Source organism: Eumetopias jubatus, unplaced genomic scaffold, assembly GCF_037043125.1.
Source record: "Eumetopias jubatus isolate StellerSeaLion01/CBP00866 unplaced genomic scaffold, mEumJub1_p1.0 scaffold_14, whole genome shotgun sequence".
Classification (NCBI taxonomy): Eukaryota; Metazoa; Chordata; class Mammalia; order Carnivora; family Otariidae; genus Eumetopias; species Eumetopias jubatus.
The window spans coordinates 37,779,484-37,794,417 of NW_028274820.1; the positions used below are offsets into that span (position 1 = coordinate 37,779,484).

General features: G+C 39.2%; 1 pseudogene; it reads right to left on the minus strand.

Moving 5' to 3' along the window:
* Positions 1 to 5,048: 5,048 nt before the first annotated feature.
* On the minus strand, positions 5,049 to 5,146 carry LOC114222465 (U6 spliceosomal RNA; annotated as a pseudogene).
* Positions 5,147 to 14,934: the final 9,788 nt, after the last annotated feature.

The following is a 14,934-nucleotide window of genomic DNA, read 5'->3' on the forward strand; positions in this document are numbered from 1 at the left end:
GCAATTTTATATTCTGGCTGGAAAGATTTTAGAAGGCTAAAAAAGTACCTTGAGAAAGACAACATAACATAGAACCAAGGTGATGAAAATGATTATATTTTAATTTTTGTTAATACATTTGTATCTCGACATATTACATTTCTAGACCAAAATGGTTTGTACATCTCTGTTGCTTGAGCAGGAGGAAATCATTATAATGAAAAGAGTTATTGAAAATGGTCCATGTTGTGTAATTCCCAGGATAAATGGGCTGAGTAGCAAATATTTCTGTTGTGAACTGTTTTATACTGAAATGTGCATTATTAAACCCATTTGTTGAGCACATTGAAAGATCGAATATCTTCCTAACTCGACACTGGAAAATGTTTATTTGCCATTCCTCTCCTTCCTCTGCTCTGATCTTGTTAGATATTGTTTCTGGGTTTTCTGGAATCCATCCATATTAGAGGGGGAAAAAATCATAGCCGAAGAAACAAAAAAAAAAAACCCAGAATTTACAATTTATAAACACATATTTTTAACAAGATCATAAGAAATTTAAAATAGCATACATAATAGAAACCGCATGTAGGAAAACATATAGAACGATGTGGTGGGTGACCATTTTTACACCATCATAACGACCCCATACATTTGAAGAACACAAAAACAGTAGTCATCAGGTTATAAGAATTTGAATGTAGCAAAGGAATGCTAGTGATCAAGATGGTTTGGAGGTGATGTGATGCCCTTTTGATTTTGTGAGGTTACTTTATGCATACTGTGTACTGAAGTAATATACGTTTAACTATTGCCCTTTAAAACACTGTGTGTGCAATCAAGTTGTTTTTATTTCATTTAGAGTAATCATATGTGGGCCTGGTTCCCTGTTCCAATTACTTCCCCCCAAAACCCACCTCTGTTGAAAAATCAATTGAGCACCAAAGATTAGAGTTGAAGGCACTGGCAACAGCTGGAGTGGAAGAAACAGAAAGCAGCTTTCCTCTTCGATGATCCTTTTCTCCTCCAGTGAATGCCCCTTATCTAGAGTCAAATCAGAAGTAAAACATCCAGGTGTAGATTTATCTATTTCCTCATTCATTCAACAAATACCTACTGCGTGCCTACCATGTGCCACCTGAGTACTCAGTGTGGGGACATGTTATAAAAAGTTGTTAAAGTGACATTGGGCTTCTGGAGAGAGCTTGAATTTCAAAATATAGAATTGGAAGTCGGATACGTGGTGTAAGAAGTGCCTTTGAAGCAGATGAAAATTGAGGGAAGTTAAATGAAGAGACAGGTGTATGTAGAGATGCAGAGGAGATACGAGACCAGTTACGTTCAATTGCTTTGGGAAGTCTCTGCTATGAATGCTACAGGGAAGATACAGAAGGTTTTGAGGAGAGAGAATTATGTGTGTAGAGTTGTTGGGGAGAATGCTCCCAGCACCGAGTCAGGGGACTGTTGTCGGCATTGTGGCACAATGGAAGCAAGCATGAGTGTGGAATGATGAGCAGGAGTGGTCCCGGCTTTCCTCCAGCAATGCTCCTGGGCATACATGGGAACACTGGATAGCGTGTATGATGTGGTTTTGCCCACTGACATCGTGGGTGACAAGGATATGACAGGGGCCTAGGTGGAGAGGGCAATAATGGGCTCAGAAGAGAGCTCATGGATGGATTAAACTATGAGGGATTTAGCATTTATTGAACTCAGGGAGCAGAAAGCAGGAGAAGGTTGGGAAGGGGAGGAGTGCAGTGGTACAACTGGGGGCTGTGTATAAAAACCAAATATTCCAAGTGCCTGTCGTGGTTAAATTCAGGGAATGATCCTGCTGGTGCATGGCTGAAGGAGGCTGGAGTTGGAGGACCGCAGGGAACAAGATCCTGGGACTCGACAGCTGAGGTAACTGATGGGTCCTCAGCATGCATTCTGAAGTTGTCAGAAAGTGGTGATGAGGAATGAGGACATGGAGGAAGATCATAAGCCAGGTGCTGTATTCATTTAGCAAGATGGAAGTCTCATGCGAGTTCAGTAAACCACAGGTGTGGTGCCTCTAAGATGGTGGAACAGAGCACTGGTGTCACTTTTAAATGAGGAGGAAAAAGAAGTGGACAGCTGAGTAGTCCAAAAGTTTGAAGTCTGGGCTTGTAAATTACTGGAAGAAAAATCCCAAGAGGGCCAGAGCTTATTTTGAAGACATCCAGACACTATATACAATCAGCCACATTTTTTCTAGGTTATTCAAATGCATGTTATTTTATTAGTTGTTGATTTGATTTTTCATCATTATGGATACTGTCTTGGGTAAGAAAAAGAAAAAGATGTTATTTTATATTCTGCCTTGATTCCTTTCTGACACTTCTTTAGTTGTATTTTTTTCATGGTCTCTCAGCTTTAAAAATGTCGAATAGTGGGAGGGAGGATACGCTTTCCCAAATATCAGATACTCAAGGCTTTTTACATATATCAAAAATGAGATCCTGTTGGCAGAACCAACTAAACTAGAGAGTATGTTACTTTTCAAAGTAATCCTCTGTATCTGAAAGAAAAACACTGTATTAATCCTTTTTTTCTTTCTAAATACCATAATTTATTTAATCTTACTTATATAATCATAGTCTTGGACTGGTTTTCAAAACCACCATTATATTAAGTATGTAAAATACAACTGATATGATTATTGAAGTGTATACTTTTTGCATTAGAATGGAGAACACAAATTTTGATGAGTTTCCTGACATATGAACAAGTGCTCTGATAACTTTACAGACATATCAGTATATTCATAGATATTCTGATTATTGCAAAGCCAGTTTGTTTGTTTGTTTGTTTGTTTTGCATGGGTAGCTACCTAAATTGTTTACAAAGCATAGAGAATGCTATTTAAATCACAATATAATAAACCCCTTCCAAGGAACTTCTTTAGTAGGGGCAACAGATCATAGCAGTAATGGTTGTCGTTGACAAACACCTGTCCTTTATAGTTACGTGCTAAAAGGCAGGTGTTCTTATATTTATTATGCTTCTATTGTGCTTTCCATCACTACTATAACAAATGTTGATAATCTGAAAGATTTCATAACACTAAGAGCAAACAAACCCTATTCATACATTGAGATGAATTTATTACTTTTCATTCCTTATTTAAGTAAACCAAGTCCACGGAATTCGAAAGTAAGATATTACCACTTTCCTACTTTCCTGCCTGCCGTGTTAATTCTCCTTTGGAAGACAGTTGTCTTGCCTGCTGGATCCTTCTCTTAGTCTGACTCTGTTTGATATGAGATCAAAGGGCTTTCATTTTCTGTATCAATTAGGCTGGCTGTCTTGTCTCAATGAGATTAAGTAGCCTCTGGAGAGTAGTGACACCAGAACAGCCGTAGATGAGCTGATGGTTAGCATACAATATGGCTGTCTTAATTCTTTCTAAATGATAGTTTGTCTAGTCTGATGTCTTTTTTTTATGGTTGTGTCTGAGGCTCATTTGTTCAGGGCAACCATGCAGCACACACCAGACCTGATAATCAGTGGTCTGAGTTTCTAAAAAGGCTAGAAAGACACATCAATTCTCTCGCAGGCTTAAGATATTTCCCCTACTTAGGCAAAGTCCAGCTTTCTGTGGCTGTTTCTTTGATTTTTTTTTTTTTTTTTTGGTAGGATACCAAGTACCAGAATATTTTACTCCAAATACATTCTAAATCTTATACCCCAAATTTACCTCAAAGTTGCTTAAAGGAAGCATTATCAAAAGCATTTGTAGAGCCCCAGGCAAAGCTATGTAAACCCAGTGTTAGTCTTGCTGTACAGAGATTCTTCTGTATCTAGAAGTTTGTGGTCTGCATTTTCCACTGTCATATTTAACCACCTTTTTTTTAAAAAAGATTTTATTTATTTATTTGAGAGAGAGAGAAAATGAGCAGGGGGGAAGGGCAGAGGGAGAGAGAGAGAGAGAGAGAGAGAGAGAGAGAGAGAAGCAGGCTCCCTGCTGAGCAGGGAGCTGGATGCAGGGCTCGATCCCAGGACTTGGAGATCAAGAACTGAGCTGAAGGCAGACGCTTAACCGACTGTGCCACCCAGGAGCCCCTTAACCAACTTTCTTGAGATGAGTATTTAATGATGTCACTGGAGAAAGTGAAGCAATGTGTTTAAAGGAGTAGACAACACACTGGTATTTATTAACAACATCTTCTCTCCACCTGTTCACTCTGTCTTTACCTTCAGAGATTTCCTCGCCAGCTGCTTTGTCAAGAAAAAAAGAGGTCGTCAGGCATCAACTCACCGACTTGGTCTTCCTCACCATCTTCAGACGTCTCTAGGCTTAAACCTATTCTTCCTTCTTCCCTCTTATCCCGGAAGAAAAACTTCTACGACTTTCCAAGTCTTGACCTTCACCCTGAGCCCTCAAAATCTGGCTTCCTCAGTATCTCCCCTCCTCTCATGTTTGTGACCCATCCTTTCTCTTCTGGGTGCACATGTGCTTGAGACTCCACCAGACGTTAAAGAAATAAAAAACAGTGACAAAAACAACCATTCTTTCTTTAGCTCAACTTCCTTTTTTTCTGGGCTAATGCCTTACATTTCACCTTTTCATCATCAGATTCTCAAGAAAGAAGACTACATGACTTATTCTATTCATTAGGTCCTATTCTCTCTCTCTTTTAAAGATTTTATTTATTTATTTATTTATTTATTTGATAGAGAGAGAGCACAAGCAGGGGAATCAGCAGGCAGAGGGAGAGGGAGAAATAGGCTCCCGCCGAGCAGGGAGCCCGAAGCAGGGCTCAATCCCAGGACCCTGGGATCATGACCTGAGTCGAAGGCAGATGCTTAACGACTGAGCCACCCAGGTGCCCTCTTTTTTTTTTTTTTAACAATAAACACCATTATTCCATGACCAAAGATAAGAGGGAGGAAGATTTATTTGCCTTTCTACGCTTTGATTTTCCTAAGATAGGACTCTAGCTCCTTGCCTTCTAGTGTGGAGCCATCTACTCAGCCACACTGGCCTGGTCTTGAAGCGATGCATGCGAGAAGCTTGCCCTGCTGGAGCTGCTCCTCCAGAAGACAAAAACAGGGAATGCTTTGCAGATTTGTTTGTCGTCCTTGCTCAGGGATCTTCTCTATATTGTTCTAATTTTAGTGTATGTGCTGCTGACGGGAGCACGGTCCCATTCTCTTTTTAATCCACTGCCGTCTGATTTCTCCGCTCACTGCTGCTCTCACTAGGGTGGGTAAGAACACTGAGTTACCAGTGGACACTGTCCTACTTGCCTCTCTTGTCCATTTGCCACTAACGGTTAGTATTTCTGTCAGGAAAGTTGTCTTCTCTTCTGAGCTCTGCTTTACTTCCTTCTCCTGGTCCCCCTTGTGTATCCTTCTAAGTGTTTTGCCTCTTCAATTATTTTTTGTCCCTCTGTCCATCCCTGAGAAGTTGGGGTTCCCTAGGGTTTGTTTCTTACCCTTTCTCCTCCTTCCCCTCCTCATCCCCCTCACCCCAAGGCAATCTCATGCTTTGGCCTGATTTCTTCTCCAGCCATAGATCTGTATCTCCAACTACTCATAGGAGTTCCCCTTGAGGCACCTCAAAATTCAGCACACGGTAAAGAACTGACAGGGCATTCTCCCTACAAATTGTTCACACAGATTTCTTCTCCCTTTCTCCCTAGCTCAGCCAGAACCCCATCCTTCTCCCAGATGCCCAAGAGTGAACCGTGACCCTCCTCTAACTTCCTTACTGCCTTTCAGTTCTACCTCCTGAGAAGCCATCTCCTGCCCCTTCATTCTTCATTCCACTGCTCCAGTCTAGGTCAGAGCTCATCACTTCATACCTGGAAGCTTGCATCTAGGCTTTTCCTTAGTCATATTTCTACAACCAGATCGGATCACGTCACTACCAGGATTAAGGACTGTTTTCAATTTCCATCTGCCTGCAGGATATGCTTTAGCCCGAAGTCCTTAGTGTGGCATAAGATCCCCTTCAGAATGTAGCCAAGTCTGATTTTCTATTTACTCTTTGGTTTCCCACCCCCATATGCCTTACACACTCCAGAATGTTCCCCATTTGTGCCTTCATAGCTAAGATCAAGGTGCTGCTTTCCCTGAAATGTTCCTGTTTCTTCTCTCCTCTTTCTGCCTGGCAAATCCTGATTCCTCCTTTTATGTGAAGCTGCCGTGTCGCCTCCTTTCTATTCCACTTAGTCTTTGCTGACCACAGCCTCCACCCCATTCCCCCCTCTTTCACAAAACGAACTGTTTTGCTTTTGCTGTTCTAGAGCATTTTATGCAGGCTTCCACTTAAAGTCCTTGTCTCATTGTCTTATAGCTATTTTTCTGCTGCTCTGTCTCCCCTACCAGACTACCAGCTCTTCTAAAGCCATGTTCACCTTTCCCGCTATGCCAAAGATGCTCACCAAACTCCAACTATGTCTTCAAGATAAAATAAAAAGCCTAAGTGGGACAACTGGGTGGTTCAGCTGGTAAAGTGTCCAGCTCTTTTTTTTTTAAGGTTTTATTTATTTATTTGAGAGAGAGAGGGAGAGAGAACGAGCAGTGGGGAGGGGCAGAGGGAGAGAGAGAGAGTGGATGCCCTGCTGAGCAGGGAGCCCAAGGAAGGGCTTGATCCCAGGACCCAGAGATCATGACCTGAGCTCAAAGCAGGCACTTAACCGATTGAGCCACCCAAGCACCCCAAGTGTCTGACTCTTGATTTCTGCTCGGGTAACGATCTCAGGGTCCTGGGATCAAGCCCCATGTGGGGCTCTGTGCTCAGCACGGAGTCGGCTGAAGAGTCTCTCTCTCCCTCCCCCTCTGTCCCTCCCCCCACTTGTGCATGTATACACACTCTCTTTCAAATAAATAAATTGAAAGAAAGAAAGAAAGAAAGAAAGAAAGAAAGAAAGAAAGAAAGAAAGAAAGAAAGAAAGAAAGAAAGAAAAAGAAAGAAAAGAAAGAAAGCCTTAGCCGACTGCCTCAGGTAGCATTAGTGTTCCTCTGTCCTGCCACAATTTTGTATTCATGTACTTTCCTACAGCACTTGTTATATTGAAGTTATACGTTTACTTTTCCATTTCTTCCACTAGACTGAGAGTATCTCAAAGCAGGGACCTCATCCTATTCATCATTGCCATCCAAATGGCTAGCACAGTGCCCAGAACACAATAGGTACCAAGTAAATGTTTGTTAAATCAACTGCCACCCCCCTAAGTCTTTATTACTTGTACTGGAGTTATTTTTAGATGTGAATTGGTGCTTTGGTTTTGAACACCTATATAGGATATATTTTAAGTGCCTATTAATTTTACTATGAATATTTCACCTACAACAATCACCACCTGTGCAGTAGATCATTGAAAAATCTCGATTGCTAAAGAAAGATCACATTAAGTTGGTTGAAAACAACCTTGATTTGTGGGAAACTGAGCCTCAGAGAGTGCTGAATTAAAAGAAAAACAGTGAGCACATAGAGTGATATAAAGTGCTTACTCATGGCATTGGAATGCCAATAAATATGTAACATTCCACAGCCTGGAGTTATTATTTTTTTATAATAATTATTAACCTCATCAATTAGAAAAGAGAAAATCAAATGGAAGGTAACTGAAGTTACTTAACAAATTTAGGCTAAAAACCAACTTAAAAAGCTATACTAAAAATCCTCTTAGTCCCAGAACATTGTGTATCTATCTGCAGAGTATCCTCCTATTAGAGCTTTCCCCATAATTGCCAAGTTATGGGACAGAAGAAAACATAATTTTAATTTTGAACAGCTGAGGTTGGTGTGAGGGTGAACTGGGGAAACCAGGAAACTATCAGGAAAACCCTTACCCTTGTGGATTCACACAGATAATGTCTATTTACTTTATAACAATCAGTCAACATGGATAAATCCCTGGGCTATAAGCTGGAATACTGATCTGAGTGAGTCTGGCTTCAGAACTCTCATTTTCTATGCGCTAACAGACTGTGAGTTATTTTGTGAACACTCTAGTACCTCTTTAGGTAGGTGATTTAAATCACTAGTAATACAAATTAGTAGTTAGGTTAATAAGATAACTCCACATTTTCTTTTAGCCTGGTGAGTCCTCTCAAAATAGGGCTGTTTCAGCCAAAACAGTACATCTACTCTCACTGTATTTTTCCCTTTTCTTTTTCCCCCACCTTGAGTCAGGCTGTGGTACATTATGGGTATTTCCCAATAAATTACCAACCCCTGTACATACATTTTTACTTAGCCCATATCCTGCTTCCTACACTCTTCTAAGTTTTATTCATGAATCACTCAAAATTTTACACATTCCAGAAATTACACATTTACTTTTCAGTATATAACAGCCATTCTTCCTCCCTTATTTGAAATATTTTTTAACACTTGTTCTAAATGAACTCACCATGGCTCATCCTGGTTTGCATAATTATAGGTGTCTCATAAGTAATTATCAAGACTCTTTTTTCTTTGTTTTTCCCTTGCTCATCCTTTTTATTTTTTGTACAGGGTGAGGGGCTGGGGGGAGTTCCCTCCTAGGGAGAAGGCGCCTGGTGGTAAGGGCACTTCACAACTCATTAATTATCTATTGGGCATTGGCTCATTTAAAGAGTATTAGGCAAGTTGTTGGGATTTGAGACTGGTGGAAAGCAATTTGTCCGCATTAGAAAAGACTCAAGATGGAGAGCCCTAGGCTCAGAGATGTGCCAGGCTTGCAAGAGGATTTTGGATTTGGGAGTTTTTAACAGCTTTTGAAAGATGAAGAAAGCACCACTAGCATGCTAGAATTAGGAGGCAACGCTTCACATTTAAGAAGAATAAATTCAGCTTCACCCAATGAGATGAGATCTGGGAATTTACATAAAGAGGTAGTTTAGGCTAAAATGATAAGAAGCTTCTTGGGAATGAAAATATAATTGATTATGAAGGGTAGATGGAATGCTTGGGAGTTCATAATTGTCCTTTCCAGTCCATTAAAAAATAAATAAATATGTTTAATAAAGATAGATTTAAAAGGTAATTTTAATTATGGCTTTGAAAGAATTCAAACAGTACAAAAGGGTTTACAGTAAAAAGTAAGTCCCCATCTTTCCCTTCCTAAGCATAGTCTCCTTTCCCCTCTCCCTTTTCCCCTCTCCCCTGGTTCCCTTTGCTGGACAAAACCACAATTATCTAGTTGTTATTTATCCTTCTGGAGAAAGTCTGTGCATTCACAAACATATATGTATGTGAGTTATTCTTTATTTTGCCACATGAATGATAGCGTACTATATGCACTGTCTGCACCTTACTTTTTCCTCTGATTGATGTGTCTTGGAGATCTTTTTCTTAGGAGTCCAGATAGAGCTGCCTTATGCTTTACAACCATTGCAAAATTTAATTAACCATTCCCTTCTGATGGACATTCAGGTACTCTGCATTCTTCTGCTGTTACAAAACTATACTGCATCATAGTTGAGCAGAAAGAACAACATGAAAACCTCCTGATGGGAGGGTTGGAGGCAGGGTAGGACAGAATGAACTGTTGTTCTCATATGAACCAAACATTTTTAGGTTCTGCTTCTCTCTGTGCCTCATTGCCATGCATACATGGGGGAAAACACACAGGAGCTCTATGAGACGGCCACTTACTGTTGTTTTCCTATGAGGTCAGGCACATTTCCATTATGTGGAGTTATTATGTAAAGTATCCCAAGTCTTATATGGCAGTGGGGGTACGTGTTAGGAATATACCTGAGTTATTTAAGGAGAGAACTCAATGTTGTGGAAAGAGCATTGGCTCGGGTCACAAGAACTTGGTTCAAGCCTCAAGTCTGCCTTTTATTGGTGTGATATTCGAAGTCCTTTTAGTTTCTCTGAGCCTTATTTTCTTCTTCTGTAAAATGGAGGTAATAGTACCAACCTTGTGTCTCATAGATTTAATGAGATAATGCTTATGAAGTTATTCTATAAACCAGTGGTTCTCCAACTTTAAAGAGTTTCTGGTTCAGAAGGTCTGGAATGGACCTTGAGAATTTACATTTCTGATAAATTCTCATGTAAAGCTAATGCTGCCAGTCTAGGGACCAGAATTTTGAGAAACACTGGCACAAGTCATTAAGAACCAATAGGTGGTGTTAAGTTTTTTCACTATAGTTATTACCCAAGAAAGAACACTACCTTTACATGTGTCCCTAGAGAAGTGAGAGAGGTAATGGTAATCACTTTTGAATTAAAGTAAAAATTCTGCCTGTCGATCGATTACAGAAATCTCTAAAGAAATTGAACTTAATTGGGGGGGTGGATACTAAACACATAATTATGCACACTTTGAGTTTATTTAAATGTTCATGCACCTCTGAATTCACTGGTTAAGAGCACTTGACAGGAAGTGGAAGTATAAAAATAAAGAAGAAAGGCTCATCTCGTGGCGTTGCTGCCTTAACTGAGCACAGGAAGTCCTGGAAATCTTGCAAGACTGTCTGTTCCTTCATGATGTCTAGCCTGATTTTAAGACCCCAAAGAGTATTTTATGTTTGTATTTGTCAGGGTTCTCCAGAGAAACAGAACCAACTGGAGGAAAAAAAAAAAGTACACACACAGACACACAGACACACACACAGACACACACACACATAGACACACACACACACACACACATAGACACACACACACATAGACACACACACACATAGACACACACATACACACACACAGAGAGTTACTCTAAGCTATAAGTTACTGTAACTGTGGGATAATTCCAGTCTGAGTCTGAGAGCCAGCAGAGCCAACAGTATAAGTTCCATTCCAAGTCCGAATCCAAAGGCAGGGGAAGGCCAATGTTTTGACTCAAAGACAGGCAGAGAGAAAGAATTCCTTCTTAATTTTTTATTCTGTGTATGTCTTCAACAGAATGGACAAGACCCACTCACAATGGGGAAGGCAATCAAGCTTTACTCAGTTTACCAATTCAAATGGTAGTCTTATCCAGAGACACCCTCACAGGCACACCCAGAAGTAATGTTTAACCAAGTATCTGGGCACCCTGAGGCCCACTGAAGTGGACACATAAAATTAACCATCAAAACGCTGTTGAGGGATGTCTGAAATGAGCCAGTGTCAGTGTGCTTATCATGGTTTTCCAGTCCACATTGCCACTTCAAAACACTTGAAGTTTCAAAGAGCACAAACATCAACCATGGCTATGTGTGTAGTTAGTTTCATATTCTAGTTGTCACACATCTTTTTTTTTTTAAGATTTTATTTTTATTCATGAGAGACAGAGAGAGAGGGAGAGAGAGAGAGAGAAGCAGAGGGAGAAGCAGGCTCCCAAGGAGCAGGGAGCCCAATGTGGGACTCGATCCCAGGACCCTGGGATCATGACCTGAGCTGAAGGCAGACACTTAACCATCTGAGCCACCCAGGCGCCCTAGTTGTCACACATCTTACAGCAAAACTTTTCAGTGGACTACTTATAGCTAAAACTAAAAATATTCTTGTAAAAACAGAAAATTTTAGGTAATGACAGTCAGTTGCTATCATCAACACCATCACCGTTATTGCATTTATTATAAGAAAGGTGATGCCAACAGGTCTATCTGCCAGTCTATAAACACTGTTGAGTATTTAATTATATGTTAAGAATAATTCAGAATCATTGATTTAATGTCGTCACAAATGTGTAGCAATCTAGACATTCAGCTTTTAGCACTGACATATTACCTTCTGAAAATCACCATAGACATTCCACTCTCCAGTCCCTTCTCAACTAATAAATACAACCTGTGGAAAGAAGAGACATACCACAGTACATTCCTGGGACCCCAAGAGACAAACAGTAAAATATTTTAGAAGACAAAGATTAAAATTAATGAGATAGCCAAAAACGTTTGGAGGTAAATTCATGAGTGATGAAGCAAAATTTTCAAGCCACAGCATAGTAGAAAGAAAATGTTGAGATTATGTGTGAATAATGATTTTGCGAAGATGGCATATTACTGTGGTGGGTTTCCTTGCTTTCTGTCTCACCGATTCCCTTCTTGACATTGTACAGCTATTTCCTTTGTAATACAGAAACTCCCTTACAGAATCTTTTTCCACAGCTGGCTTTCATCACTTCTTGATAGGTACCTAAATATTTCAGTTTCTTCCACTTTATTTTCCTTTAACAATAACTGCTGCCCAATCAAATCATTCATCTTTTCCCCTGTGTGAGTATTTGAGATCTTGAATGAGTGTTTATGAAGCACAATTTGGAATCCCCTATTTTCTCTTGTTTGGCATTTTCATATGCCCTTGGTCTCAATTACACTTGGAAGTTTGAATTAAGTTTGCTTAACCATTTAAAAATTTTGAGTTCAAAATTTATTGTGGACTTTTTTTTTGTCTTTCCCTATAGAAACTACTGTGTGTAAATAAAGACTAACCTTAAAACCTAAGATTTATTTTGTAACTTGTATAATAGATCTTGCACATTTATAAACACTATTGAGACATATGGCACAGAAAAACAAATATTATGCTTTAAAATGTCTACAAATGATAATAACAACTAACATTTATTTTCTATTTACTCTGAAGTGGGTGCATGACCAAGTTCTTCATGTGCATTAATTTACTTCATCTTTCCATCAACCCCAGAAGTTAGGAATTTTATTAAGTGCTTTCTTGCCCTTGGTGTGCAGGGAGATTTCAGGATTAGTCTAAGAGTTTGAGTTGAATTTCTGGTATTTGTAACCCAAGGAGTATTCATTTATGTAAACATGATACATGTTGTTATATACGCAGAGGTCATTATGGGTGTGTAAAACAGAGTATATCCTGGGCAAGGGGAGATCAGATTGAAAAGGCCTGTGCTCTATCTGTCCCATACCCATTTACATTGATTAAATTTAAAAATTCCTAGAGGAACCTCCCAGGAGAAGAAAAGCAAAGCAAAAACTTAACAAGGATTGGGGCCGGGAAGCCAACATGCAAGGATTTTACTGACATGGGTCCATGGCAAGGCCTTGACTTTAAGAAAATCTGAAGGCAGAATAGAGAAAACAAATATGACTTAAAAACCAAAGACTATTAAAAGGTAAACAATAAAATGTCTCCCTATCATTCTTACCATTCATTTGACTAATTCTTACCCAGTCTCTACCATTAGTAACCCCTGTCCTTAATTTCCTATGTAAATTTCCATAGTTTCTTTAAGCATATACAAGCAAAAACAAATAGGTTTTTCTTTCTCTTCATTTGCTTACAAAGACAGCATATTTTAATACCATTCTGCACCTTGTTTTTTGTTTGTATGTTTATCTTGGGCTTCTTTTCCTATTGGTATAAAGAAAGCTTCCTGACTCTTTTTTAAGGTTGTTTAATTTTCTATGATACAGATATATTATCATGTATTTACCAGTTACAACCAGTTGAGTTGTTTCTAATCTTTGGCTATTACAAACAATGCTACAGTGAATAACTTTGCATCAAAGTCATTTCTCACCTGTGCACGAATATCGGCAAGATAAATTCCTCCAAAAGTATTTCTGAGTCTTTAGTGGCTTTTGTTAATTTGAAAGTGACCACTTAACTATCCTCTCTGAGCTGTACCCCTGTGGGAGAAAGCATGTGTATGTGTGGAGCTAAAAAGAGCTATAATACCTTAGGGACCAAGCCACCCTGTTATAGGAACCCCCTAAGAGAGCCTAACCCGGGAAGAAGAGCCATATTTCTGTTGACTTTGCTCAGGGGAAGCATGAGCATAGGTCCTAAAAGTTGCTGAGTGGTGACACTGGAGTGGAGATACTGGCCTGAGTGAAGCACAGGAATGTCGTTCAAATGGGAAGCCAGACATACTGTGGTCTGCTGAGGCTTGAGCAGAACTTTGCTAAGATTAGCGACCCCAGCAGTGCAGGTGGCCCTGGGCAAAGGAAGGCACATGTTCTTAGATTTTTTCACATGGTACTAACAAGCTCATGAAAGCCATAATACTATGAAGTCTGGTGACATTTGGGTAATAAATGCTTAGACAAGATCTTGAAGAACAGAAAGATATTAACAGAGATTTTCTCTGGAAGTACAGGGTAAGAAGTTGGCATCACACTTTGCCCGTATCTTCATGTTAATAAATGTTAATCAACTCTGTTGAGAATTGATATGTATCTTCCCTGTTTTTTTAATATAGGTATATATATTTATCTGCATAAATAATTTTTTATTACATAAATAGGATCTTTCTGTATATACCTATTATTTTATACTTGTCTGTTTTTATTTTAAATACATATTTTGGAGATGTTTCTGAGTTAGTATATAAAGATCACCTTCAACCTTTTTAAATGATGCATTTATTTGACCATTCCTGATTTTTGGGTATTACAAACAATGCTGTAGTAAATGCCTTTGTACTTGTCTCTGGGCGTATACTGTATGTGGGTGCTTCTTAAAGACTGATACTTAGACATAGAAATCCTGGATTGAAGGGGGTGCATGTCTAGAGTTGTGAGGGATACCGCTAAGCTGGCTTCTAAAAAAGGCTTCACTAGTTTACTCTTGTGCCAAACAATATAGAAGAGACAGTTTGCTCACAATCTTAATAATATTAGACCTTATCAATCTTTTAAAAGTATGCTAATTATATTTTTAAAATTACATCACATTGTTGTTTTAACATTTCCTAGGTTAGTAGGGATGGTGAACTTTTTTTCACATGCTTCATTTGTATTACTTCTATAAACTGCTTATTTCCTTTGCCTATTTTTCTAGTAGGTAGTTGTCTTAATTTGAAGAAGTACATTATGTTCTGTTATGTTGGTTTGGTTTGCAGCAAGTGTTTTCGTCTGCTCTTTGTCATTGAACTTTTTACTTGGCTTTATCTATTAAGACTCTATCAGTTGCATCCTAGTTTGTTCAGCTACTGTAACAAGATACCACGGAGTGGGTGTCTTATAAACAACAAAAATGTACTTCTCACAGTTCTGGAAGCTGGAAAGTCCAAGATCAGAGTG